Here is a 3784-nt window from a genome sequence, read left to right on the forward strand (position 1 = left end):
TATCCATTGAAATGATTATGTAATGTTTTTTCTATTACATGGTATATCATATTGATTGATTTTTATATATTAAACTAATTTTGGTTCCTGGAATAAGGGCCACTTGATCACAATGTATGATCCGTTTTATACATTGATCAATTTGGTTTGCTTGTTTTTGAGGGGTGTTTGTGTGTGCATTTATATTTAAGGGATATTGGCCTGAACTTTTCTTTTTCTCTCTCTCCAGTAATATCTTTTTTTTCTGATTTTGGTATAAGAGTATACTGGCCTCATAGAATGAGTTATGAATAATTCCCACTATTTACAATTTTTGGAAGCATTTGTGAAGAATTGTTATCAATTCTTTTTTAAACGTTTGGGAAAATTATTACTAATTCAGTCCCTCTACTTGTTATAGCTCTTTTCATATTTTCTAGTTTTTCCATTGTCAGTTTTGATTTCCTGTGTCCTAGAAGTTTGTTCTTCTCATCTAGGTTATCCAATTTGTTGGCATGTGACTGTTAGACTCCCTTATAATTGTTTTTATTTCTATAAGGTCAGTATTGATAACCCCTCTTCATTCCTGGAAATTAGTAATTTGAGTCTTCTCTCTTTTTCTTGTTCATTGTGGCTACAGTTTTGTCAATTTTGTTGATCCTTTCAAAGAAAAGTCTTGCTTTTGTTGATATTTTCTCTTGTTTTTCTATTCTCTATTTTTGTTAATCTACCTTCTTCTGTTTGCTTTGGGTTGAGTTCTTTTATTCTTTTTTTTTTTCCCTAGCATATTAAGGTGATTGGTTATATCACTAATTCAAGGGGTTTTTTTGCTGCTATAAATTTCACTCTACATACTGATTTAGTCATATTCCATTAGTTTTGCCATGTTGTTCTTTTTGTTTGTTTGTTTTCATCCATTTCAATGTATTTTCTGATTTCCCAATATATTTTCCTTTCTGATTTCTTATTTGATTAACTGGTAATTTAGGAATATGTTGTTTAGTTTCCATAGATTTGTGCATTTCCTTCTCTTCTTGATTTGTAATTTCATTTCATTGTTTTGGGATATGTACTTTTTATGAATTTAATTATTTTAAATGGATTTGGGCTTGTCTAATAGCCTAACATGTGGTCTATACTGGATAATGTTTTATTTGGATTTGAGAAGAATGGGTATTCTCTTGTTTTAGGTGGAATATTCCATAGTTGTCTGTTAAGACTAGTTGGATTATAGTATTGTTCAAGTTCTCTATTTCTTTATCTCTATGTTGTTGTTAGATCCAGTTTACAAAGTTATACAAATATCATCAGTAATATAGATATTATTCTATTAAATAAAGCACTTTGAAGCAAAGGAAATATCAATTTCCTAAACAGTTTATATCCTCACTATAATTACCCAAAGTAAACCAAGGATGAAAGGATTTTTCACTTAGCATCACCTGATATCCTCAAAATGGTATGCTTTGCCTATAAGAAATATACAATTTTGATCCAAATCTTAGGCTTTTTACATTTAACTCTCAGCAAAGTCTTCCTGAAACAAATCCTTTGTATTCCTATTTTAAGTAGTGTCTTTATACATTGTCACTGGCAAACCCAGGTTGGGGTTCTCCCCCAACCCTCCAAAATATCCCAAAACTAATAAATTAATATGTACTATTTTGTGAGCAAATATTTTGTGCCAGGCACAGTTCTAAATTCTTCCCACATACAATTAATACAGCAACCTTGGGATAATTATTCAGAGATGTTAAATAACTTCGCAGAAATTTCAGAACTACTGAGGGTTAGAGCCAAGATTTAAAGCTATACCCCTATGATTCAAAGCTAGTGCTATTAATCTCTATGCTATTATGCATGCATAAAAAATGCTCCTGAGAGATCATACCTGGTAAAGAACATTATCATCACATCCATTTTTTCATAGCAAAATTATCATCACTACTCTGAAGTGAATGAGACAACCCAAATGGGTGACAACTTTACAAGAGACCAAGTCCCAGAGTGTGATTTAAACTCATATGGGTAAGTAGCTGCAGGTAGATCATGCTCTAAAGTCCTCAGTAACAGTCATTCACATTAGAAATATATGCAAAAAGAGAAATTTTAAGTTGGAAGGACACTGGTGTATTTATGTATAAGCAACTAGTCAGGGCATTACTTTCTCAGCTACACATTGTATGTAATGCAATTGGTAGTCCTATTCCTTATAGAAGTAGGCTTGGAAAATGCCAGCAGCATGTGAATTAAATTTTCACCTGATTATATTATATCCACAGGAATCCCACAATAAATGTCAAGGGAAAACCCAAGTTTATCAACAAATGCTTAAGGTGAACATTTTCTTCAGAACACTGTATCTCTTGTGCAGCCAAACCATAGGGGAGCAATTAAAACTATACCTGAAGAGGAGCAGCATGTTTTTCGCAAAGTGCTATGGGTTGAAGTTTCCCACAGGCTGTGTTCCAAGGGAATACAACCTGTCTGAATAAGAGAAGTCTTTAGGACATGTTCTCTACACAGTCCTTCTTGCATTTTGCATTATTTGAATCCCATTTTCTCGTCTGGGACAACCTCTTTCCAAAGCTTCTGAATCATAAACGTGCTACCTGATTTCTAAAACACACTCCAGTGTAATTCACACACCCAAAGGCAAATTGGGTATTAAATCAATGTCAGGCTTTGTGTTTTTTCATGAGGTTTGATTCTGCAGTAGGGCTATTTAGCTTGAAGATATTTTTGTACTTTGAAGAGTAACTTTGAAACTCTGACAACCAAAGGAGGTCAATGAGAGAAGTATCACATATTGCACTTGTATGTATATATATTGTGTATGTCTGTGTATGCAGTGAGGAAAAGAAATTAATAGAATTTGTATGAATAATAACTACCTTCTTTTAATTGTCTATTATAGGCACTCTTACATTACAGTGTGTATAATATTTTTAATAAAAAAGGAATGAATGACTTAACTAATTCATGAATATATGATCTTGTCTCTCTTATGTTCCTGTATTTCTAGCACAATGCCTCAAGCATAATACACAGTCAATATTTTTAATGAAAAAAATTAGCAAATACTTTAAAATTTATCTTTATAATAGCCATGAGGCAAATATTCCCAATTTAAAAATGAGTTAATGGAGTCTGTTTTGCTGTTAATAAAATTGATGTTAACTGCTTATACTGGTAGTAGAGGAAGATCTATCATGAAATCAGTTCTCATCTGTTAAATTAAATAGTGAGCATCCAATCTATTTTGCAAAAGTTAATGTTAATAAGATAATGTATCTGATCTTTCCTTTTAGACCATGGCTGTGTTTAACCTTAAGTAGATCATATCTTTCAAAGCTGATAGATCTTTTCTGAAACTTACCCCAGACTCTTCAGAACAATCAGATGATACCCTTTGGGGTCAAATTAGGTAACTCATCAAGGGAACAGTTTCAAAATATTTTTATACCCTTAACATTATTAACACTCTATCCCACATGAGATATCCTTAGTTTTTATATTAGAAGGCCATCTGTACACATCTTTATATAACATTTCCTAAACATTTAATTCTGAGTGCTATTTCTTTTCTATCAGTGCCATTTAGCATATATTTTTAATCCACAATTTTCTTCAATTAACCAAATTGTTCTTTTCTTTAACTTTCTGTATATTTATTAAGGTTTTGCCTCCTATAATGGTTAATTTTATGTGCCAACTTGGCTAGGCCACAGTACCAAGATATTGATCAAACATTCTAGATATATCTGTTAAGGTATTTTTAGATGATATTAACATTTGAATCAGT

This window comes from Zalophus californianus, chromosome 11, assembly GCF_009762305.2.
Source record: "Zalophus californianus isolate mZalCal1 chromosome 11, mZalCal1.pri.v2, whole genome shotgun sequence".
Lineage (NCBI taxonomy): Eukaryota > Metazoa > Chordata > Mammalia > Carnivora > Otariidae > Zalophus > Zalophus californianus.